At 45.9% G+C, this 26,463-nt stretch overlaps 1 long non-coding RNA gene across 1 annotated transcript; it reads right to left on the bottom strand.

Moving 5' to 3' along the window:
* Positions 1–1,530: 1,530 nt before the first annotated feature.
* Positions 1,531–26,083, bottom strand: LOC140213254 (uncharacterized). Its single transcript, XR_011890204.1, has 2 exons — positions 26,008–26,083; positions 1,531–1,984 (listed from the first exon to the last, which is right to left on the bottom strand). It is a non-coding gene; the product is annotated as an uncharacterized lncRNA (long non-coding RNA).
* Positions 26,084–26,463: the final 380 nt, after the last annotated feature.

Genomic DNA, 26,463 nt, shown 5'->3' with positions numbered 1-26,463 from the left:
TTTGGCATAACGACCGCCATTCAAAAGCACCCTAATAATGGTCTTGTCGCAGCGCAGTGACTCTGGTGTGGATGAGGAGCAGGATCTTGTGACTTCTATAGATTATGCTCACCCTCCCCCTCCCATTTTATGTTAATAGTGTAATAGCCTTAGAGGCGGGCCTCAACCACTTTGTAGTCGGGTGTTTGTCATAGACATTAGATTAAAATTAAATTGTGGGCCTATAGGTCCTAAAACCAAAACCCCATTACCAGCCGTGTACGACGCAGTGGGATACTCCGAATTAATGTTCACCTCCTGGTGTTCTTTACCTTGCACCCAAATCTAAGTGCACGAGCGTTCTTCCATTTCGCCGCCATAGAAATGCGACCGCCGTGGCCTGGAATGAACCTGCGACCTGAAGCTAAGCACCGCAACTCCATGGCACTACTACGCTCCAGCGGTGGGCAACAAAACATATACTTGCCGATCTTGAAGACAGTACAGTATAACGCCGCTTCTCAAAGCGATGTCTGTCACGAATAAATTAAGAATGTGAGAAGCTGGCACCTTACGCAAACGCCAGACGTTTCAAATCGAGACTTTGGCGTGAAAGAAGCACGCGTGCGGTCGTGAGCTGATGGTTACAGCCTTTGGGGTAGGCAATTGTGTGCACGCAATCGCAAGTTTGTTCAGAGATACGAGGTGTAGAAACGTCACTTTGATAACTGTGTGTGTGCAATGTCACCTGCGGCAACCGTGGGCGCAGTCGTCGTTATGTCACAATCATCACAGTAAAGTATGTTGTCGCTTACTTACTCATACGTAACTCGTCGCATGCAAGTTTTAAAACACTCTTTCACTGAGGTTTCCACAAATCGCTGTATGCAACAAGTCGGACCCTGACACGCCGTACAAGGGAACGCCGGCAAAATCGCACCACGTGTCTCACTCTTACCACATTGGTAAAAACCGCACACTGGTGCGGAACCACCGTGCGATGTTACCGGTCGCAAGGACAGCGCCTCCGCATTCTTGTCTCGTGGCAGTTAGCGTTTTGGGACGCTGTCGTTTAGGCCTCTAGTGAAAGTCACCGATGCCGTCGTTTTAAGGGGAGCGGCACCCACATCATAGTGCCGCACGTCGCCTCTCGAAGCATAGAAAACACTTTGTTGGATAGCAAGCGACGTTGCTTCTTCACGAATTGACGAATTCTTGGCTAGCACGAACCGAAGTTCGTGTGTCATAAATAATGTAAAGTCGAATGCGGCCACCTGTTCCATGAGATCGTCCATGGAGCCAAATGTGTCTAAGAAATTGATAATGGTCATTATGCACATTCCGCCTACCTTACCAAGTGTTGCCCCAAGAATTTCATTATTATAATAAAAAGGCGTCGCGCAAACATGATTAATAGAAAACTATGCTAAGGAACTTCGCAGAGGACATACGCCTTCTATTTGACTATCTTCAAAGCAGTCATTGTAACGTTTTCTTTATGGTTAAAAGTTGTAAAGTATAATTTGTAAGTGTTTTCTTTTTTTGGGGGGGATTACACGTTTTTTTACGGTAGTGTAATTCCTTCATTCCTTACTTCATATGTACTTTTTTTCTTTCTGCCTCAACCAGCCATCTCTTTTTTTTTCGACATTCAATTTGCTTGGTTTACTCTGCGCACCGACACGTTCTCCTCCTCATTCACTGAAGGTGAAGGAGAGAGAACCACGCGTACAGAAACGGGTCACAATGGGACGCCGTGGCTGCACCGATGAAGACGAGTACCGTACACAAAATGTTGGCTTCGCCGACGTTCTTTTATTCTACAACTGGTCATCACAAGAAGCATACCAGAGTAACGAACGAATTAAACAAGGAGAAGAAAACAGTAAACGTGGGCAAAAAACCTGGGCTTCTTTTTTGCGCCGCTACTTACTCAATTCTCAATTGGCAGTGACGTATTCCAGCGCTTGTCAGCCGCCAATAAACCGCATTTGACGAAGAGAGTCTGCAAAAAATGACGAAGCAGTGAACAAAAAGGCGGCTGGCGACCTCACAGTCAATACCTCGTCTTCTTTCAGTCCCGTCTACTGAGCGTCACCGTAACCAAATATGCATCACCACCTGTCCGGAAATTTCACTCTTCCAAAATTATTATATTTCTTTCCCTTGTATCAAAAAATTGCACTTGGCACGTCGCTTAAGGAAGAACATGGCAGACGGATTGTTTAACCTTTCTGTTGCTTGTCACGACACCATTTTTCCGCTGTGCATAAAAATCCAGCCAATAAATAAAAGCCTAATATGGAAGTTACCGCTTGTCCCCGTGCGCCTCTTTCTTCGTGTCGATGAGCAAAACGAGAAGAAGGCGAGAGCAGGAGCCAACGTTTCGACAACGGACTTGTCTTCTTCTTTGTGTATATGTTTTAGTTTGCATTGCTATGACATTGATCGAAAACCTTTTGGCCCAATCTTTCACCTCGCTTAGAGACTGCGCAATGCCAAGTGCATAGTACACAAGATAATGCTAGAAGAGCTCTCGCTTAGCCCGGGGTGGCTGTCCCTGTTATTTCTTGCCAGCACAGGTGAAGCCAGAGTATGCGCATGTATCTGCTCTGGAACAGAGTCGTGACCGCTGAAATCTGCTCACAGTTTACTTCTTTTTGGTCATTTATTGTAAATGCTACACTAATTGGGAAATAAAAGCTGGTGGTTTCTGGTAAAAAGGTTACTTTTGACAAGCGGTGTTCCAACTGTTACTCGAGGGGGGCAGGGGGCACACCACGAACTATAGAACTCTCTCTCTCTATCTCTGTCTCTTTATATATATATATATATATATATATATATATATATATATATGTGTGTGTGTGTGTGTGTGTGTGTGTGTGTGTGTGTGTGTGTGTGTGTGTTGATAATTGCGACTGTGCTATTGCATTACGAGAAAGAGCCAGCAAACACATCTGTACGCTTCATTTGATAATTACCACCCAGATAGCGATAGTGAATCCCACATGGTGAACCATGGTGGAGCAAAAAAAATTATTCAAATATATTCCTCGAAGTTACATAAATTCCAGACGAAACGATAGCCCATTACTGCAAGACAGATGAATTACTGCCTGATGACGCTTTTGAGCACAGAAAGTTGGGAATTTCTGAAAGCCAGTAATTTATGAACGCTCTCTTTAAAAACTGCCTCAGAACTACCTCAGAAACTGCCTCAAGTCCAGCATCAACCCCTATTTTGGCTGGACTTGATCTCGGTTTCGTTCCCACTTCTCCCAGAGCAGCGAGATAAATTCTGCTTTGTTCGCAAAACGCATTGATAAAGCTCAGATTGCTTCCATGCCTAATTTACTTCAAACGTCGTAATTAGTCTCCTCACTTTAACTTAGCTTACACGATACGCATAACCCACCGTTTATTTTCTCGAAAAATAACCAAGGTGCTTTGATTAGTTCACCTAGAACCTCGCAGAAAGCAACTACCAGTGTCTCATAACGCATGAAAATAGAGAAATAACCAGGGTAAGGTAATTGGTGGCATCTGTAGTTCTGCCAGGATGACAGGATAAATTCTGCCCAGTGCGTTAGACACACTCATGACGCTCTAAAGCACAAACATACGTCATTGATTATCACAGCGTCACATACCCCCCCATCCTCCCCCCCCACACACACTTTGAACTTTGCCCACACATCAACCATTGCCTCGTCCTTACTGTCAGCAAACATCAAAAAGATGCATCGTTTAGTTCACTGAAGACACCAGGCACACGCAATATACGTACACCCGTGAGAAAAAGTATACGGACCAACGGGTCCCCCCCAAAACAGAATTTCGTCGTAAATAACATGCATAAATGGAATCTGATGAGTGCACTAGAAAATTCGTAATGCCAAGTTTGGACTGCAGTCTTTAATTTAAAGTTGCATTAACTGACAAAGCAGTAATTCAGTTTTATCGCACTATATCTGGTCCGTATACTTTTACTCACGGGTGTACGTATCACGCCTTAAGCGTGCCTCCAAAAACGAGCGCTCGATAGTTCTTCCTAACGGTTCTAGTAAATTTCAAAGTTAAGAAATTCGCAACACGTTCCACTTCAGCTGTGCCCCTTCCTTCCCAATAAAAACTTGTGAAATGCAGAGTTCTCTTGAAAATATGGGAAACAGAGCTGATAAGGGCAGCGGGACAGTTTCGAATGCTTACTGAACATCTCTTCAAATGTTTTATTTTATTTTATTTTTTTCGAACAGCTGTGTTTGGTCTACACGCCTTTGACATAGAACACAAACTTGGCGCAGCGTGTCCATTATGCTCGCAAACTTTGACTCAGGTTGTATTTGTGATTACGCAAGGGCAGCGGAATAAGTTTGACAGCGCTGGTAAAACACACTAATAACACTCCGGTCCACTTGCACACGTAATCTATATTAAAGAGGCACATTTAACCCACCTACTTGGAACGTTCCCTAAATATTACAAATACCCCGATTCTAACATTTCGCATATATGAACAACGTCCCTTGTTTAATTCACCAAAACAGTGTAGAAACAAACTGTGAGCCTCGAATGACAAAAAATATAGGGGAAGAAGGAAGGTTCAGTATTTATTAACAGTGTTACATTTAAAGCAAGCACTTAAGTACTTGAAACTTTTGCAGCGCCATTGTACTAAAATATTATTCGTATTTTCACGGAATATGAAGTTCGTGCCTCCTTCAATTTTTTCGGAGTCTACGAAACATTTGGAATAACGGCAGTATGACACATTGGAACGTTTGAATAAGTAACTTTCCACAATGATTGCAATGAAGCCACATACATTACACATTTATCGCTCGTGCTTCAAAACACGGTTCCTACTTCAACGAAATGTAAACGCCGTGCCTCGCATAGTTTACCGAAGGAACTTGGAAAAGTAACCAGAATAATTGTATACCATGTAAAAGAAGGCGGAAAGCAGATATTTAGTAAACGTTTTCGAACTGCATAATTAACGCAGGAGAGCAGGTAGTTGGGCTAGTTGGCTGAAATGCATACTAGTTGTGTATACGTTTGCAGTTAACTTCAGTTGTGAGTTCGCGCTCGTCCTTGCCTTTTCCGAGCTTGTCCTCTTGTCACCGTGCAAACTTTGCAGTATACAAACGTAACCTACAGTGTTCAATCTTCTGTATATATATCGCCAAATAAGTGGCTTTCATTTCCGGAAAATATCCTTTTTCAGTGGTTGCGCTAGGGAAGGTGTGCCAGTGTCACTGTTATGCAGAAAGAGCCTATTATAATATGGGCAGACACTGTCAGAAGTGACAAATGCCAACAGAAAAAAAGGAACTCAGTCATGCAATGGTAACCTTGTGGCTCTGCACAATCGACAGTGTCGTTTTCTTCTTGACGCATGAAGCACAAAATAAAGACACGACACAAAATTGCGGAAAGACCACACAGGAGAACCGCTGCCACAATGACTTGTCACCAACTGGCCCAACTCTCGGAAATCCTGAACGTCGTTATGACTAACATATATAGGACAAGGGACGAATATACGCTGAAATTCAACAGCCTCTAGACATATACCGTGTGTACCGGCTAACGTTAGCCAAGCTGCTCAAGGAAAACAAAAACTGATTTATAAAACACGGTGCATGAAACAATTATACACAGTACGTTGCTCGGTCATCAGAGATCTGAAGCCCGAATAACGCAAGTCTTAAGATTGTATCCCGCTCCGTGCTTCTCTAATAATTTTTTTTGTTGAATAGCTTGGCACGTTAGTTGGCACATCCTAGAAGAGGCCATCATTTTTAAGTTTTACGGCCTTATTAAAAATCCCTAGATGCGGATAACCAAATTCTAACCTTAATGACAGAGGCGTACATTACTTGCAAAAGAAATCAAAACCCACATACAACTATTTACAAAATAACCACAAATGAACTTTTTATTTGGTTATTTTACGGCACATAAAGCGATTGGCGAATTTTAGCCGGCGAAATTACAAGGCGTGTCTACCCGGACTGAATTTCCAGGATGGCTTCGGTCTGGAGATATGCGTCCTCAAGCTGGCCGTAATAACACATTGTGGTTCCACTTACTTTTTAGTGAAAAACTCTTTTAAATATATGAGCACAAAAGTAACTGGAAGCTGACGGAAAAGTCGCGCGGGAAAAAGACTGCGTTTGAGTGTTTCAGATCTTGCAAAAATTGGATGTAGCAAATAAATAAATTCCTTTGGGGATACGAACTGGCACTTTAGGAAGTGGTGCGCCAAGTACTGGTTGCCTCCTCCTTACGCGTAAGCTGAGTAGTAAGGGGAGCGCCACCCACAACGCGTAGTACAACATAATACCACAGATCCCCTCTCAAAGCATACGAAACGTTTTCTTGGACAGCAAACAGAGTCCGTTCTTCACAAATAATTCAACGAATTCGTAGCAAGACGAGACCCGAGCCATCCAATCTCAATGGAGCTAGATGCTTCAAACAGAATTTTTATGGGACTACGAACTGGCCCTTGAGGAAGTGGCGCTCAAAGTACCGGTTGTCCCTCGCTTCTACGTCAGCTGAGTGCTAAGGGAAGCGCCACACACAACGCATTGCGCTACATATTCGCCTGTCTTGAATGCGCTTGGAAAAGTGATGCGCTACTGTCGCATTCATGTAAATGCGGCTATAGTGCCACAAATCACCTCTCAAGCGTATTAGAGACCGTTTCATCGGTCGGGGAGGATAAGGCTTGCGGCGACCCTTTCCTCCTCTCTGGCTTAGGCGATCCGGCGCGGCGCTGCTTGAAAGTATTGCTGTCGCATGCTGCGGAACGATTTGGAGATGTTATATACCGTACTTTGAGAATTTTACGCCATGTCCGTTCATATAAGGTCGTCTGGGAAGCCTTTCGGTGCATTGGTAACTATACAGTAGACGGAAATATGTCTTGGGGGCGCAAGAATGTGACGCGCTTTATCATCCGCGGTGTGCGCACATTACCAGTCGCGGTGTGTGTATTTGTTGTGAACTATATTGCTTATATCGGTTTTAATTCAACAAATAATACCGGTGTCCATGTATTACCAGCTATAAATGGCAAATCAGCTCAACGTCTGATCGCTTGGCATAGGGAGTAAAACATAAAACATAAGAGCGCATGCTCGTGCACGGCCAACCTTAAAGCAACCACGAATCATCTACGCGGCAGGCGCTATCAAACATTTGTGATGCACCGGCATCGTTCTCGCGCATCTCAAGTCTAGTAGGCTTGAAATTACTATGTCTACGCTAGCCTTCCTGAATGAGCCCGATGGCGCTGCTCAACACAGCGATCACTGCGGTTGGTGACCCAGCACGATACATATGTAAGCTGTTCGCTTCGCCATTGCCTTTCTGGCCTGTGTACAGCCATAATATATGAGATGGATTGCATAAAATGAATGCGATGACTATTTTCGAGGACAAAATTTCCATAATACGTGAGTGCGTCGTAGAGAACGCAACAAACACAACCGCAAAAGGTTTCGGTTATCATCCTCTTTCTCGAAAAACGCAAGAGAAAAACGGCTAACTTTGCAATACGACCTCGCATAGTCTCGCCGCACAACCTTTATAGATATATAACAGCCTATGCCATATGCTTTGACCATGCGGTATATAGAACAAAGATATCTGTAATCCAGCCCCTACCACTGTTTAGGACGCTTGCGCAGTTCCCAAACAGTCCCTTTGCTGGACAAGCTTAATTCAGACTGTAAAGTATGCTGCTATTACTTGCAAAACTCTTTTATTCAGGGGCGGAAACCTCATCCATCGAACCAAGTAGTCACGCAAAGTAACCTGCAGCGGACAGTTTGAACGATTGTCAAAGTATAACAGCACAGCTCCTATCATAGCAGAACGGTACCCACGGTGCTACGATCATCGCGTATATTTCATGGCTCCTAAACCGCTGCTTAGAAATGGAGGATAATACTGGAATAAGGTCACATTAGTGGATGGAACATTCGGAAATACACAGTTGATCTCCGAGGCTGATTGTAGGCTCAAAGATGCGCGCGCACATCGCGCTGCGTGTTCCGTCCACCTCGACGCCAGCAGAAACTCCGGCCATGACGCCTTAAACCACTTCTGTACTTCTCGCAGAAACGTTCGCCACATAGAAGGCGCAGCGTCATACTAAATAGACTGCGCGAGCGCGACAACAATCGCCAGGAGCTACCGGCGAGCGTATACCTGCCAAGCAAAACACCGCTTTCACCCAGGTCAGTATGGCGCTGCTCATAGGCGGCGCCACTGCGTTCGCAATATGGCGGCGCCTGAGAAAAAGCGGTGTATAGCAAAGAGGGTCCTTTCTTCACACATAATTCAACGAATTCGTACCTACACTGTACTGGTGACGTTCATTCGCGATGGAGCCGCGTGCTTAAAACAGCTCCATAGGTGTCATCACACGCATTGCGCCTAGGTTACCAGGTGTTACAGAAAAATTTTCATTTATATATTTATGAGGCGTCACGCAACCTATATAATTGGAAAAATTTAATAAAGAGCTTTGCAGGCGGTGCATGCCTTTTATTCGAATACCTCCAACGCAGTCACTGTAAAGGTTTATATGTGTTTAAAGGTTGTAACATATAAGTTGTAAGTCTTTAACTTGGTTACACTTCTTTTTATAAGTGTGACTGTTTCATTCCCGACTTCGTACGTTTATCTTTTTCCCCTTGGACACCACTTTTTTTAGACTATCACTTTATTTGCTTTATTGTGGGCACCAGCTTATTCTCCTCCTCCCCCTTGAGGGAGGGAAAGAGTGAGCAACGCGTACAAAAACGCGTTGCTTAGGGACGCAGTTGCTGCGGGGGTGAAGGCGACTACCCCTATCAAAACTTTGGCTTCAGCTGCATTCTTTGCAGTCCTACTGGCAATCACAAGAAGCTGACCAGAGCGACGAAAGGCTTAAATAAGGAGAAGGAGAGCGTAGTCATGGGTGAAAGTCCTGGACTTCTATGATGGGCCGCTACTTTCTCACTTCTCAATTCACAGAGAAGAGTTCCACCATTTCTGAGCTTCAGAACGGACACGGTCTATAAAAAAGGCGCGAAGCAAGAACTTTTTGAAGAGGCGGGTGGTGCTCCCACTGCCAGGGCCTCGCCTTCCCTTGGTCCGGTCTATTGAGCTTCACCGTAGTCAAATATGCAACACCAACTGATACATCGCCAAATAAAGTCAATGTCTTCGTTCCCTGCTATCAGAAATTGAAAAGTCGTGATTCGCTCAAAGAAGAGCATGACAGACGGCCACTGTGCATAGGTTGTCGCCACTTAGGTTTCTTTTAAGCGACTCTGGGACTTTAAAACTGACCTATTGTTCGTTATACTCGCAAGGCATGAAAAATTCAAGGCTGGTTATAATGAACTGGCCACTGGATAAGGCGAAAGTTGATCTCTTGTTCATCCGACGGATTTTAGTACAACAACCGGTAGAGTCGACTTATTAATTGCCTGATAATTTGATCGGTTCATAGAGTGAATACAGATCGACTGAGTGACTGACTTACCGAATAATGATGAATGAGCTAAGCGGTGTTTACCACGTATAGAAAGATTGTGAGAAAAAAAAATGAGCTAGGGAAAGGAAGGTGAGAGACCGAGTGGAGCTCCATTATCGATTAAAGGTATGTGCCAAACATGAACGATGCTCCCTTAAACGCCCCTTTTTTGGTACCACAATGAACCTACCATACCGGACACAGGGTGCAGAGCCCAGAGTGCAGCGCACAAGACAATGCCAACAAGAGCTCTCAGTTAGTTTATACCCTAAACGGAACACAGGAAATGGCTTCGCTTTAAGGGCCAGTCGTCCCGCATAGATTCAGCGAGCTGCAGTGAGCCAGCTTGTATAATCGAGCGAGAAAGCGAAGGAAAAGGAATCCGTAGAACGGAGCAGACGGGGAGCAATGACTCGTCAGAAAACGTTAAGGGTGCGAACGTTAAGGCTGCGTTTGCGGTATTCGTGGGAATATAACACCAGTACGCGTGCTTCTTTTTTCCCCCAAAGTCGCACACTCCACTAGCCGCAAGCATCTCATGAAACTCTACCGAAGCGAGAGCAAGCATTCGAACACCGCGTTTTCGTGGAAACATAGCGTAGCATGAAAGACTCAAGGGAAGCTGCGCCGCAGCGCAGGAAAGTTAACAGCCAATTAGTTAATAGCTAGAAGGGCAACTGCGTCTTTCCTCAGTGCTGCCACATGTCTCTCCTTTCTCTGCACGTAAAACTTGTTTCGGTTTTATATCAATAAAGATTACATTGATTGGAAATTCTGTCACCGCATAATGAGCCCATCCGCCCTAAGCATGCATGCTTAAAAATAGGAGGAAGAAGAGCCAGAATAAGAGGTGAATCGCTGGGAGGTTAACCAGAGTAAATGTCCGTTTGCCTACTCAAAAGAAGTGATCAATATCTTGGTGCGGTTGAATTGCTTGAGCCGTCCCCCATACGTTTCCTTTTCTCTAGGTGGCGGTTTACCATAAGGGATTTATGTGTATAGTCTGATTTAGTATTGCAAATTTAATAATAATATGGTTAATAATGAATAAATATTCAATCATTTATTATTAATTTGATAATTACCTAATAATTAGGTCATTCACTGTTGGAGTACGAAGTAAGAGAGAGAAATAAATACTTAATGAACAGAAAAGCTGGAAGGACGATAGGAATAGAGACATATTGATCTGCTTCTTCACACTGACTGAAGGAATTGAGGAGTATAGACTGAGACGCGAGAGATTGAAGGGCAAAAATAAGAGAAGAATACCGCAAATTACGAACTCTTGTTCGTATGAAGGTAATCGCAACTAATCACATGAAGCCTACAGAAAATGCAACGAACGATTTGTTTATTTGTGTCTGGGTTAGGGTTCTTTCTTGGTCCAAGTATTTATACATAACACACAGCGGGCGGACTTGAACATTTGTGTTAACACAAATTATCTATAGAAGGGTGTTTCGGTTAACTTTAGCCAAACGTTTAAAATATGCAAATTCCACGTAGCTGGAGAGAATCAAGGTGATGTTTGCCGTCACTTGCAAGTACTCAGATTATATTTTGAATTCCGCGTGATTATATCATTAGTACAAATAAATGATTAACTTCTTAATCATGATAATTTGAAAAAATGTGTCAAATAGGAAATTGTAGACTAACTTCAGAAATTCCCGATACAGATTTCTGCTGGTCAATACGTGCTACAAAAGAGTGTTTTTCCGAGCGTGAAAGGCGCCCGGAAATACATGCAAAGTGCTCCAAGCGGCAAGTCGCGCAGCAGTTGCACTCCAATTTTTGCATTGCTCCAGGTAAGCAGTCCAAAGGGGCTCTATAATTTTTTTAATGCGCTAGCATTTCCATGCTTTCACAACAAGAAAAGTGTCCGTCCGTCCCGTAAGACGATCGCTTTCAAGACGGCGTCCGCCGCGGCTGGCAAATACACGTTAGTGCTGCCTCTCACTTCAACGCGGGCTACGCTGCGAGAACACAGCACGCACAAAGCTATCAGCACTCGCTGTGGTCTGTCAACATCGATGGTCGCTTTCGAGATGCGGCTTTCGCGACCGAGAGGGACGCAGCCGAAGAGCGTTTGATCACGGCTGATGATATTTCAACGCTCATAGATAAGGCGCTAAAGAGCGATTGCCGCTTATAGCGATCGGAACGTCGTCAGCGCACCGGGCACCGCCACCTGCAGTAGTTTGCTTGCGTAATCAGTTCACGCTACGCTCGCGTTGGCAGCAGTTTGTGTCGCCTAGGTGCTGTCGTTTTTTACTGGGCGAAACAAGTTCCATAACATTGATAATGACACCGGGCGGCTGCGTGGAGATGAGCAAGTGGCACAGAGCTTACGCATACTTAGAGAAATTCCAGAGGAGTTTCTCCATGATTTCCTTTACTTTTCCGTGGATGTATTCCTCTATTGGGTCCAAAGAGTTCCCGCCGGACAAATAAAAAAATAAATAAATAAAAGATCGCCTTCTCGTTATTGTATTGTTTTGCTCTTTATAGGACAGCTAGGAGTCTGCATCGTTCAATAAAACAGTTAGCATCCTTGCTTAAATGAGACCACGTATCTCCAGCGGCTTGACCCTGTACTGTGCAAAAAGCTTAATTTTTTTAGTTCTTTTACGCGAACGCTTCAAAGTGCAAAAGCCAGCGTCTGTAGCCGCGAAACAGCACCTAAATTCCCATTCGCTGCGACACAACGTCACGTGCGCACTACGACGGAGCAGAGCGGGCGAAAGGGCACGCCCCCTGCCGCGCTCGCGCACCATGTGACTCGTGAGGGGAGAGGACATCGCCGAAAACTGCATGTCAGGCGCTGGACCGTGCTCTCTCAAGGGCTGCACACGACAATTGTAGCATTTACCCTTCTTCATGAAAAACCACTTCTTTCTCTCTCTCTCGCTCTCAGAAGCCTGAGCTATCCGCGCTTTCCTTGATGCTGCAAGCTTTCGCCTGCGTTCTAATTTCGCGCCTCGGTAAGAAATTAATGCATAATGAAACAAAAGAATACCGAATGAAAAAGCGTCGGTGCAAGTAACCTGTGACCCCACACTCAGAAGATGCGCGTCTTACCCGCTGGGGTAAACCAGCGCCTCCAAGACTGCCGGCTAGTGTGCATCCGCCTTGGGATATCTATACATTGTTACACGCATAGCAATCAACGCTGTGGAGGTTAGAAAGACTTCTTGCAGTGACCTCGTTCGCACTTAGATATAGTTCAATGTTTGTTGACCAAAATTGTGCGCCACTGTTCTTTATATTGGCTCAGTAGCGAATGAAACAAGTTCTAATCCTTAGGAACAAACACACTTGAGTAAACGACTCCTAATTCGTTGTTTTTGATCCTCTCTGTGTTGTTCTTTCCGGGTTTTTTGTATGCAACGCGGTGCGAGGAGCCTCACGAGCATGCTCACGCGAGCAAACGCTTTTGGCGCGCAGCGAAGCATCGACGGAAAGCGCGACGTAGTAACTCTTCTTGACTGAACTTCTCGCGTAGCTTCCACAGCGTTCACTGCTATGCATGGAACGAAATACACGAGGCGTCGACCAAGCGTCTCAACGCGCTCGCTTGCCAGCGAGGACTTCACGTAACCGAGAACCGTTCAGCGGCTATCAAGAGGACATTAATGCTACCGCATTCACAACTCGTAAAAATGCTTAGGTGTCCTCGGAGTTTTTGTATTTAAAATATATCTTTAAGCTAGAATGCTTTAGAAGCATTTCTAGTTCCAATTATTCCTTCTTTTTCATGTATGTTGATGTTCGTTTCGGTTCAATAGAAAAACAAATCGGTAAGTCAAGACAACTCCTGCGAGTTTAGTGGATTTGATTGACATATTTCGTTACATACGCTGCTTTTTTATATCTTACATATCAAACGTTGCTTAAGTGCGTCGTCAAATCTGAAATCAGGCTGTTTCTCTAGGCCAAGTCCGATTTTCCATTTCTTACATGCGTTAAATGCACAAAGATGTACTCTCACTACAACTGCTCAACGCATTTGGATGAGATATGTTGCACTAAAGGAAGCAGGGGGAATCTACCGGCTAAAAGACGAAGAACTTCTATATTTGTCCACGTGGTTTCTATGCAAATTGTCGAAAATTCAAAAGCTTCAAGCAAGTCGAAGAAAGCAATTCAAAAGTCCTGCTGTAACTATGCATCAAAAAGAAATCGGGGTTCTGTTAACGCCTTCATAAAGAGCATGCGAAGTAGATAAATATCAGTTTATAGATTACGGGAGTTGCTACAGTATTTACGATGGCTTTCCAAAAGTTCTGCCCCCAAATTGGTGGTTTATTTGAGAACACGGTGTAGCAGATGAAATCGGTTTATGGGTGACAAATGGCGAAGTTAACAGGACTGTTATACGGCTTTTTGAAATGTCTAACACACTTTTGAGGTTTTCCCATTAGCCTTTCTTTTTTTTTTTTCAAGTGGTCTCTTTGCAACAATTTTTCAAATACGTTTCAACAGTGTCATATATAAAAAAAAAAGTTGTACTTCGCAGATATGAGCTTTTTTTGATAATTGCAACAAACTAATCAACTTTGCGCAGCACATAAACGAAAGAAAAACTATTTCTTTGTTTTCATGCATTTAAATCGCAGCGCCCGAGCTTTTAACTATTCCTATCACACGGCCCCTCTAGAACAACGGTACAGTATCAAGCAACTGATTGACGTTCGTCTAACCATGTGAAAAAGTTTTTTTAAATATCAAATGAAAAACTAAGGAGAAGCCCAGTGGGAAAATCAAACAAAAAAAAGCTTGGACGAAAGGATATCTCAACGAAGGAGGTGCCACGAATTTAAAAACACAGTGAACAAATCAATTTTTAGAATTCGTCAAAAATTCCGGAACAAACTAAACTTTCCAAGCCATATCGAAAAGAACACACATGATAAATAGAAAAGCCAACCGAAAAACTAGGCTTAAAGGTCATGGAGTTTTTGTTGGGTCTCAATAATCTTGAGTCATACGTTTATTGAGCAGCGTAAAAAAGGGTGCAGAAATTCGTGATCCGCGGCATAGTGCAAGTATGATGACAAAATCTGCACAACAGCTGGGATGCCGCGATGATCAAATCTGGTCAGATAAAGAAAACAGACGACGTAGGGGGAGTTTCCAGTGACGTCATCCTCGACGACATATTGTTGTACACCCAGCATGGGGAAAGGATATGCACGCGGCTGTCGTGGTCGGGAATCGAGCCCACAACCTAGTGCCCTCCAGTTACGGTCACAGCCACTGTGCCGTCAGTCGCGTGTACACGGATACGGTAAAATCGTATCGTATTTATTTATCCTCTCACATATAGGGATACGTCATCCTTTACGTGAATGCGTAATTTGTTGTCCAGCAAACTAACGGCACCTATAGTGCTGTACCCTTCGAAATCACCAATTACGCAAGCCGACTCCGAGCAATGATCGATACCGTTGATTGGCGGCCTGTTCGTCCCACTCGTCAGAACACATTTGTCAGCCCGCACCTCAGCGACTGCACACACGTCTCCATATTCCGAGACGCAAGTCTGTGCTCCGCTACAACCACCATACGACTGCCCCTTCAGGGTGCTCAACCGAACGCGCAAACACTTTACAGTGGTGATCAGCGGGCGCGAAGGCACCGTATCTATTGGCCGTCTTAAACTGGCTCATTTAGACAATGAATCGATAAGCACATACACCACCGCAAACTCTTTCGAACCTACATATCGCCGTTCTAGAGTGCGTATTGCTACAGATTCGGCCCTAATTTATTTCCTTCCACACCGCTCAGCAGCACCGCTCCTTCCTCACGAGGGGATGGCCCTGCAGCGTCGACTTCTTTTCGCTGTATCGGCTCAAAGAGAGAAGATGATGAGCACGTTGCGCCCACATGGTGTGCCGCTTGTTCCCAAATCGCCATATGCTCGCCAGTGTTAGTCTTAAAATATATAGTACGACATAGCGTGATTGAACGCATCATTCCATAAGCTGATGTATCACATCTGAAAGTTAGCGCTCTTCCTTCTGATAAGCCTGCTCTTCCTGTCGCGTTGTGAAATGCACCAAAAACACTCTAACAGTGAAGGGTGAACCTTTCTCATTCATTTGTCCGCATGGAAAAACTTACGCGACGTTTATTTTTTGGTAACCTATCGTGTTGTATCAGAAAAACAAAATTTCCCAGGGTGTCAGCAACGGTTGGCATGTTAGCACCAGAAGCTTCGTGTAAGGCGTAGCCATGTAGACTGTTTTACGTATTAGTCCTAGTGTTTTACTCGCCTTGCTGGAGATGTATTCTATGTGCTGATTCCATATTAAGTTTGTTGACATGATGACACCGAGGTGTTTAAACAGATTTGAGCTGATTTAAACTGATCGAGCTATCGCCTAAGAGAGGTGAACGCGAAAGCTTTGTAAAGCGTTCTGTTTTTCACTCTAGGCCGCCTAATTACATCTTAATCCACCCTAATCCGCCTTATCCACCCTAATGCACCTTAAGCCTCCTTGATCTGCCTTCTTCGATAGTTATCCAATCTAATCCACCTGAACACTCATTAATTCGCCTTGGTCTTCCTTAATCTACCCTAAGCTTTCTTCATACATCTTATTCCACTTTAATCGATCGTAATCCATCATAATCCCCCTTAATCAACCTCCATCCACCCCTATCTACCTTAATCTATTCACTAATCAATTATTACCTTTTCTAATCTCCCTTAATCAACCTTCATCCACCCTAATCTACCGTAATCCAATCACTATTCAATTATTACGTTTTCGAATCATTCATCATACCTTATACACGGCTAAACAAGCTTTGGTTCGCTTCTGGTCTTCCTTGGGTCACGTGATCTTTTCTGTACTTCACAAAGCGACCTTGAAACAGAGATTTAAGGCTTTCGCCTTAATAATGTACCGTGCAGACCCTAAATTCAGGCTCGCGTTCTCCATACCGCAAATCCTTCAAACAGCTCCGTACCATTCATACACATTCCGCCCAGCTTTCCAAGTGTTGCCGCTAAAATGTAATTGTTATATTTGGAAAAAATCGCCCAACCTTAATATGTAGGAAGCTGTGATAAAGAACTCAGACGGCGTATGCCTTTTATTTGATTCTCTTGAACGCACTCATTTTAAGGTGTTGTTCCTGATTAAAGGTAGTAAGATACCTTGATCTAATTTGAACCACCCTCATTCGCCTTAAGCCACCTTAATCCACCTTATTCAATCTTGCTCTAGTTTGTACTAACCCTAATCGACCGTGCCCTAATTTATAACAATCTTAATCCACTTTAATTCACCTTAATCCACCTAAAGTCAATTTATTTCACCCTCATTCTCTTTACTTCACCTTAATTCACTTTACTCCCCCTTAAGTCACCTTACTCCTACTTGTTAGAAATTACAAGACGCTGATGAAGACATTTGTTGCCACTCGTTGCGGACAACAACGCGGGCTCATTTGCATCATGTGACATGTGATGCCTTCGCATTAATGTGGGCCGATGTTGAAGACATGTGCTGTGTCTCAAAGGGCTAGCTGTCTCGAGGTAATTAAGAACGGGAGAAGCTGGCACGTCACAGACGAGCCAGATGTTTACAAGAGTGAATTTGCGGGAAATAAGCATACGTGTGGTCGTGATCGCACGCTTACAGCATTGGACGTCCCCAAGTGCGTGCACAAATTCGGCATCCACGAAATCACAGGTTAGCTAGATATACGATGGTATAGAAACGTCACGTTGATATCTCTGGTCGTTTGAGGTGAACCATCACAGGTGTGCAAGCAGTTATCAAAATGTCACAATCATCACCTTAGAAGTTTGCGGTCGTATAGTTAGCGGTGCGAAGTTCGGCTCTACTTTCAAACCGTTCGTGCTGTGTCTAACAAATCGTTGCTTGCAGATATTCGGGCCCAGCCACGGTTTACGAGGGATCGCATGCAAAATCGCACCACGTGTCTCGCGCCTAACAAAGCGGTATAATCCCGACATTGGTGCGGTAACACCATGGCGGTGATACCTGTCGTAAGGACAGCGTGTCTGCATTCTGCTCACGCGACAGTTAGCATTTTGCGAAGTTGTCGTTTGAGACACTGCTCCGCTGCTGACCCGAGGCGGTCGTGAAGGCTGCACAGGGTTACGAACTGGTCCTAGAGGAAGTGGCGCTGAAAGTATGGCTTGTATCCCGCGAATTCGTAAGCCTGGCGGTCAGGCGAACACCACCATCAACGGATAGTGCGACACATTGCTACAGATCACCTGTCGAAACACACGAAATGCTTTCTTCCATAGTCAGCGGGGTTAGCTGTTAAGAAATACTTCAACTTATTCATAGAGGCATGTATCGGGGTTCTTTCTTGGTACATAATGTGCGCTCGAGTTCAGCGAAGAAGCGGCCTCAATGGAGCCAAAAGCTTCAAACAGTTCCACAACTGTCATTATGCACATTCCGCTTAGCTTTCCAGGCGTCTTAACTAAGCCTGTATTAATATATTAAAAAAGCTTTTGGGAACCTTCATGTGTAAGAAGTTGTGACAAAGAACTTCGTGGGCGGCATATGTCTTTTATATCACTATCTTCAACGCAGTCATTCTAAGTGTTTGTACAGGGTCGTTCTTTATGAAAGGGAACACGCGAGCGCGTGGCCTGTGCTCTGCGGAGGTAGTGTTCCTGTATATGCTCCCGCAGGGAGCAGAGTTGCGCATAACTTTTCCGGCGCCGCTCGCACCGCTATTGGCCGAGCGCGAAAAATGACGTCAAATGATCCGCGCCGAGCGAAGCCAACTTTACGGGCGCATCACCGACTCATGCGAACTCGTCGTTTCCGTCAGTGCCATCGCCATTACAATCAGCGGACCGTCGATCGTGCGTTCAGAGGAGCAGCTGCGGGTTTCAGGTACGGTATTCGACGATGTGAAGTCAAGGACCTTGGTGAAGTGATACGAAACACATGGTACTGGCACTTGTATTCCAGTATGACGGGGTGCAGCGCACCACACTGCACAAACCGCACGGAAGGCGGTAAAGCGCTCTACGCGGTGCTAGTGGAACAAAACTTGTCGTTCAATTAAACATGCTGGAAATCTACGTTGTGCTTTGATGAATGCTGTTTCCTGTAGGCAGGAGTGGAGTGAATGCACTGTTGAATGATGTAAAATTTCCTTGCCTTTGATGCGATAGGTCACGAAGCTTTGTAACCTGGCTTTTTGGCCAAAGCCTGCTTCAGTGATTTCATTGACTTGATACGGTGTCAACTACTGGCTCTTCTCTGAGTGGTAAGAGATCAAGCAAAATGTGTTGTCATATTACAATCTGCATTGTGTGAATAATTACTCTGCAAGTTTGCCATCTTGATGTGATTAGTGCAATAAAGATAACCTGTTGTTACTCTTAATAGCTTGTTGCCTTTCCAGTTTCTTTGAATTCTGCCCCCAAGGTTCCAAGAACAGCACACTTGGCCTGCTGCCAGCAGCCGTTCATGCATTCCCTTGTATGAAATAAATTTGATCAAGAAGCTCTTGCGTCTTGAATCTTTTTCTACTTGCAGATTTGCTGCTACTAAATATATGATTCGTCTGCGGTATGAATGAATCGTAAAAGTGAGCTTTGCTTAAAATGTGCGCATGTGAACATTTGAAATGCGCTTAAATCTGAGTCTGCACCGCATGTATCGAAAACGTGCAGCTGTTGTGAACGATGGTTAGTGATAAATGACGCTCTGTTAACGGTCACTGACATAACTGCAGGCACGATAGCTCTCTGGCGACGATCATTAATCGGCTGGTTTCGGCAGCCCAAATGCGCTAAGTGTCCACCTTACGTGTGTGAAGTTTTCTTTAAACACTCTTTAAAACATTTCTTGTCTTCTGACCATGATAAGACAACTTCATATGCATGCTGAAAATCATTGCACCGCTTTTTGTGGCAACGTACTGCGCGTTTGCGAGCGAACTTTGGAGCTGTTCGAGCCAAGGGAGTATTTTATTTTGGGGAACCGATGGCAGTCCTACCCCCTATTTGTACGTTCGTGCGTGTATTTGTATATGCGTGTTTACATAGGTACATACAAAGTTTCGGTTGGTTGGAAGCCCACCCCCTCCGGCTGCACGAATGACTCGTTAGAGCGTAGCCTGTATTAAGAAGTGCCCTTTGCTAAGCGCCTGCGAACAATTGGCGCTTGTAGCTCGCGACCACTAGAGAAAAAGGCGCAACACCGCGTGGCATTTGGCTCCTGCGCGCGCGAGGAGTGGCTTCGCTGCAGAGCTGGAGCGCGACGGCGGACCTATGCGCAACTCTGCTCCCTGCGGGAGCGTATAGACGACCGCACGCCAAGTTTCATCCTAGACGCCAGCGCTCGTTTCTCCCCTGGCGGAACGATTTCACCTCCAACGGGGGTAGGTTTCCGCCGCCGCTTCCCTTCACGATCGCGCCCGCGTTCAGTTCGCGCTGCGGGCGAAACGTCTCTTGTTTGCGACGGCGCCTCTTCGGATGACCGGAAATTATTATTGTGTTGTTAACTGTCACGACAGCACTGTAAACATGAAAGGGTTGATGCCACCAGTGAAATTCTGCCGATTCACAAGAAAATGGTAGGAAAAAAGCAGACGACAGACATGGATTACTGCGGTGCGCCGAGCGAAGTAAACAACTGGAAAACGAAGCGAGCTCGTTCATTGATCACTCCTGAGTGTATGACGCTTTTTATATGTAACCCACATGAATTTAAGAATTACTCGGTACATAATCCTTTTCTTCATATAAAAACTTTCAGTTGTTCGACGAGCGCTTGTCCTGTCTTCTTTCTCGTGTTTCGTTTGTGTGTGCGCTGCCCAAGAATGGAAACCACTTTTGTTGTATGCGCTAGCAGTGGCCGAAGTTCACGGGTGCCTAGGAATTGAATATGTGCACGATGCATTGAACATGACCGGAGTTAATTCCCGCTTCACCACTGCACCGATCGATCGAGTTATTGGACGATACACGCCCGCGTCTTGGTCGCGCCGGCATTGCTGAAGCGGGAATGATTACTAATACTTTCAACTTCCGCCTCTTGAGCACTGTTAAAAAATGGCCAAGCTGTCTACATTGCTGCCTCTATTCCATATTGTAGGGGACGCACTAGATAAAGTTGTGTGCGCATGACGTACTTGTGCTATGCAGCGATATATTTTGTTTATTTCCGCACAGTGTCGATGGAAGACCGTTGTCGCCATCAGAGACAACACGGATTTGTAGCAAACATATTGTGAGAAACTGCAAAAATGACTTTAGCTCGTATGTGCCGCATCGTATGTGCTGACGATTTTTCCGGCGGTACATACGATGTCATTTCCAATCACCTGCTCAGCGTCACTTACATGGTTAAGCAGACGCTGCCCTTTCGCCGCATTGCAGCCATAAAAATAATCGACAAGCCTACCGATCTTCTTAAAGGCAAATAGAAGCGTGTACAGTCTGTTTCACACTTAGGGGAAAACTGGGAACGTATTGCATCGCGATGCGGCAAGCAATGCAGTCGTGCGGTGGCAGCAGCTCGAGCAGGCGCAGACGCTTGAGGGGCAGAGTCGTCATCTGCGTCGTCTGCTACGGCGGCGCGCGCTGGCCGCATTGTCGGGAAGCGTGCTGGGGCAGTGTACTGTACGTATATTTCTTCACTATGTGTGCTACCGTAATAAGCAGCGACAAGACGCACCAAGATTTGCGCGCAACGTATTCAGTCTTTGTTTGACTCGAAAGGAAAACAAAGCACTCAACAATGATAACTATGGGAGTCGAACACGATGAAACAAACGGATACGATTAAATGAATGTTTTAGGTTCAGACAATGAGCTGGAAATGGTTTTTCTCGACAATCATTCGCTACACCAGACAGACTCTGCCCGCCGGCGGGGAAATGGACACGTCACGCTCGGAACTTCAGTTAGTATCTCGTCATGTCCCCAGCGGCAGCGATGACAGCGCTCATCCTGGAAGGCAGTGAAGTGCAGGATGACTTGATCAGGGATGTGTTCATTCGCAGCACGTCTCAGTCACTGACGATGGTGGATCGAAGCCTATCCTCGGGCGACTGATAGAGGGGACGGTGCGCCAGCGATACTTTCAACGAGCCCCAGACATTTTAAATGATGTTGGCGCCCGGGGATTGAGGCGGTCACTCCAAGAGAGTGACTGCGCACTCTTCTAGCAGTTGTTGCACCACACGAGCAGTGTGGATCCGCGACCTATCGCGTTAGAATATATAGTCGCCTTCCAGAAACGGCCCGTCAATAATGTATGGAATCAGTACGTCGTCTATGACTGCCCTGCAGCGATGAACTTACCTTCGAGGCGTATCAGTTGGCGTCGCACAACGCATAGTAAAGAATACTGGCTCATTTCACGCCGTAGCGATGAGATCGGCGCCCTGCAACTGATAGTAGAACGTTTCCCGACAATGCGGCCAGCGCGCGCCGCCGTAGCAGACGACGCCGTTCAAGATCCCGCCCCTCGAGCACCTGCGCGAGCTGCTGCCGCCGCCTGACTCAAGCGCTCGCCGCATCACGATGCAATGCGCTGCGAGTTTTCCCCTAAATGTGAAACAGACTGTACACCGCCCTTCGAACGAAATCTCCACGCGCACACACGTAGGCACACACCACGCGCGGCGCGAAACGTGCCAAAACACGCGCAGTGCAGGAGGCAATCAAGGCGGCACGAACGAGAGATGGGAGAGGGGTACCACCCGCTAATAGAATTTTGCTTCGCATGCGGCGCTCTCAACGCCGGCGCAGCAGCGCCGCTCTCGGTGCCGTTCTTGTCTATACAGGAACACTATGCGGAGGCTGCTTAGAGCGCCAGCAACAGGCAGCAAGGGGAAGCACGTCGGCTTGTAGCGCCATCTCTTGGCGGCCAGAATAAGCAGGCACGGCTCATAGACAAGCGGCTCTGGACTGCCTCCCACGCCAGGAAGATGTGCAACAGGCGGGACCTGCAAGCAGACGCTGCTAGCAAACCGCATTGGTACGATAGCACATTGGAAGCGTGGTAGCACCAACATTTGCCTGCTAGTTAACAGGCACTCCCAGTGTATTTAAATGCGTAAGCATTCTTTGGCGAGTACCGCAGCAAGATGTGTCCGCCACGCGAAAAATCTAATGCCTTGTATCTGCTCAAAAATGCGCAATGTGCGAACTCACATTTAATTATTACAATAATGTAAATGTAGATGATTGGTAGCTTTATAAGCGGCTAGGAACAATTGAAAAAAAGTTATTTAGAGAGAATAACCTTAGAGATACATAGGGTCCACAGAAAATGCATGGGGAGGCGAACTTAGGTAGAGGTAGGCCAATGGAAATTTGGGGGTAGGCCCACATAAATTTGTGAGTGGGCCAATATAAATTTTGGGATGCGCCAACTTAAAATTTGGGGATGTGCCAACTTGACATTTTGAGAAATTTGGGGGTGGGCCAAATTGAAATTTGGGTGTAGGCCAATATAATTTGCGAGTGGGCCAATGTATATTTGGGGGTGGGGCAGCTTAAAATTTGGCGGTGGACCAACTTGAAATTTTGGGGGTGGGACAACTTTAGTTTTGGAGAAATCTGGAGGTGGGCCAACTTGAAATTTTGAGCGTGGGCCAAGCTAAATTTGGTAGTGGGCCCACTTGAAATTTGGGGTTATGCTTATGCACGCTTTGACAACTGCAATAGAGTTTCTGGGAATTTTTATTTAGGATAGAGCCCTGGCCGCCCACTCCCCCCCCCCCCCCATAGCATGAATAAATAAACATCGCCAGATTTGTAGCGGTTTAGGACAGAAGTGGACTGAAGTGAAACTTCAGCTTAGGTAAATAACCGTATTTTATTTATTATTCAGGCTTAGTTATTTCTATAATGATGATATTTGTCTAATTAATTAACCTTAGGGTTATGGCGAAGGCGTTTATATCTGTAAGTAATAATAAATACTACCTAATTAGGTCTAACTAATCTCAAGGAACCCTTAATTCTTGATTCGGCTCCGTTGATTTAGCCTCAGTAACGTTTTATTAGTCTAATAATTTAGCATAAACTGATTTTAATTAGCGTCGGTATTCATAATGACCCTCAATTAATTGCCGTTGCATTCAACTATTTTTATGGTAACTAATCCTACAAGTCTTTATTAACCTTACTTACACTTATACCTCTCAGTACTCACTATATATTATAAGAATCATGTCTCATTAGTCATACGTAGTCATAAGGCATTCTCATATACACCTCGGTAGGACATCATGTATACCTATGCATGCAGTACATCGTGTGACGCGTTACGGACAGAAAAACGGACGGATGGACGGACGGACGGACTGAGAAAGTTCCGAAGGAAGAAGCCCTAGAATGCTTACGCATTGATATAGGTACGCCAGGAGTACCTAATAACTACCGGGCTTGGTTGCCGCTTCCACGTGTCCACGCACGTGGAAGCCCAAGCGGTTTGCTAGGAGCAGGCGTTGCGCTGCAGGCCCCGCTCTTTGCGCAATGGGGCTCTTGCATCGCCCAGGGGGCGCTGCGAAAATGGTGCTAAAAAGCGCCCTCTGTGCTAAACTGGGTAGTACCAACCTCAGTCGTCTGCTTCGGAAAGGACGTTTACAATATGGACCCGCCACTTTCGGTTTTGTTGTACCACGGCTTGCAGCTGATATCGGGCGCCGAGGATTTTTTCAGGGGTGGCATGCTGCGTAAAGGCAATAAATTATGTGACGCCAAATACGTGTACGCCATTCAAGAAATAAGCGGCGAAGTTTTAGCGCGGTGTAAATCGCAAATGAAGCGAGTTGCGTACGAAGTTGAACTTCAGGTAAGTTTTGCACGCTACCAGATTCAGGCGCACAAACGCGAGGAAATGCTTGCTATAAATGAATTCACAGCAGCGATAAGCAGACTTCATGTGTACGGAACTGCTCGAGCGCACGACGGTACGCGCCGCGACTGCAGCGGTCTTTCGACATGCCACGATAAGGCGGGCTTCCTGCAATCTTTGTTGACTGCATACTGGTAGACAAGTAGTTTCGCCTGCACTGTAGTAACCGGTAAATAACTGATGCAATGCATATGAGCTCGCATTAATTAACGTACATGCGAATCGCGCTGCAGCGCGAGCTCGTGCGCTGCTCGCTTGATGTAGCTTTTAATGACAGCGCTAAACGTTGATGTGCTGCAATCAATACTACCTTGCTGCGCTGCCTCAGCGTGCTGGTTTGAGGTCAAGGATGAGCGCATCTAACTCTCTAACCTGTGCTGCTCGTAGTGGGGTAGTGAATTGTCACCGAATCAGCCCGACCATTTGTGCTCATTTGCACACACCTGGTCACTTCACCACTTCGCACCGGACGAATTGTTAATTGTCGCTTTGGCCGGGTCTCGAATCGTGAGTCACGAGCCATGCCTGCTGCTATGTGGGTCTGCCGTCGGGACTGTAGGTGCAAGAGACCGAATTTTAGAACGCAGATAATCAATGAAGCTTCAACACAGGCGAAGCAGTCAGCATGGCGCGAAGTTTCGCTTACCCAGCGCGACGAAATGCAGCTAACCAGCGCGTCCTACGCCCCGCTTCTTGAGGCCTTGAAGGAAAACGGCAGAATCTGATGTTGCGATTCAGGCCTTCTTGTTCATGGCAGCCCACGACGCAGAAGTAACAGCGGTGACGCTTTTTCGAGGCAGAGCTAGGTCGCCAATTCCTTCTGCTTCCAGCATTACGTCCCACGGCACATGGAGAGTCCGTTTTCGTTAAACTATAGGCTGCGGTGAGCTCGCAGCGTGGTCGGCGGGGTCTGCGAGGAGTGACGAGCTTTTTCGCACTCGCAACAGGGCAGTAAAAAGCGCTAATCGACGCAAAGCTCGGGCTAGAAACGTGCTTCTCCACAGCCAGGGCTCAGTACTACCCAAGCTGGTACTACCCAGATAACGTTTCGTGCGCCGCCACCAGGCGCCGCTACTATACCTCGAACTCCAGCGCAAGACGCCCATAGCCATGCGAGGTGGGCGTTCCTGCTAAATCTAGCAGGCGATTGCCTGGCGCCCATGCCTGGTTATTCTAGACGCCAACAGATGACGCCACAAGCAGACGTGCTTCCCCTTGCTGCCTGTTGGTGGCGCTCTAAGCAGCCTCCGCAGAGCACGGGCCACGCGCTCGTGTGTTCCCTTTCATAAAGGACCACCCTGTACTTGTTTAAAGGGTGTAGGTTATAAGCTGTAATCGTTTATTTGGGTTACACTAGTTTTTTATGTGTAATTTCTTCATTCTTTAGTTGATCTGTTTCTTTCTTTCCCTGTCGATGTCCCCCCCCCCTTTCTTTTTCGAGACTAGCACTTTCTTTACTTTACTCGGCGCTCCGGCATGTTCTCCTCCTCCTCGCCCATTGAGCGTGGGGGAGAGTGAACCAAGCGTTCACAAACGCGTAGTTCACTCTCCCGATAACGCGTGCGCAGCTACTGCGCTGGCGTAGGCAAGTACCCTTGTCAAAACGTTGGCTTCGCCGACATCATGTGATTCCATAATTGGTCTTCGCAAGGAGCAGGCCAGAGCGATGAGAGACCTAAATAAGGAGAAGACAGTAAACGTGGATTAAGACCTTGGTCGTCTGTCATGCGTCTCTATTTTCTAACTTATCGATTGGAAGTGATGAATCCCATCAATTCTCTCCCGTCAATATACCGTCTTTGCTGAACAGCGCCTTTCAGAAATGGTGAAACGGCGAACGAAAATTTGGGTTGCAACCCCACAACACTCTGCTTTCTTTGGTCCCGTTATTAAACCTTCACCGTAGTCGAATATACTTCACCAGCTAGCCTAATATTCCCCTCTTCCGAAGTCAATATCTTCTTTCCCTTCCATCAAAAATACGTTCGGTACGCCGCTTAAGGAAAAACATATCACACGGCCACGCTGCAGAAGTTGTCACCGCTTAGA

This window comes from Dermacentor andersoni, chromosome 9 (genome assembly GCF_023375885.2).
Source record: "Dermacentor andersoni chromosome 9, qqDerAnde1_hic_scaffold, whole genome shotgun sequence".
Classification (NCBI taxonomy): domain Eukaryota; kingdom Metazoa; phylum Arthropoda; class Arachnida; order Ixodida; family Ixodidae; genus Dermacentor; species Dermacentor andersoni.
This window is presented reverse-complemented; position numbering and strand designations above follow the sequence as displayed.